Raw genomic sequence first — 204 nt, forward strand, 5'->3', positions numbered from 1 at the left:
TTCACTTATTACTTACTGCCAAAAGTAAATAGTTGCACTACTAGATATATTACTTTTCCCGAACAATTGGTTATTGTGTCCTTGCTCCCCAAAATTCAGATTAATGACGATTAAAATCCAGTTTTGTTTGTTAAAATCAAAGTAATGGAGATTAATATTGTAAGCGTTTTCATCTTTTTCAACTAGTTTCCTCCACGATTACAA

Source organism: Morone saxatilis, unplaced genomic scaffold, assembly GCF_004916995.1.
Source record: "Morone saxatilis isolate NCDOM2014 unplaced genomic scaffold, NCSU_SB_2.0 Contig9, whole genome shotgun sequence".
Classification (NCBI taxonomy): Eukaryota; Metazoa; Chordata; class Actinopteri; family Moronidae; genus Morone; species Morone saxatilis.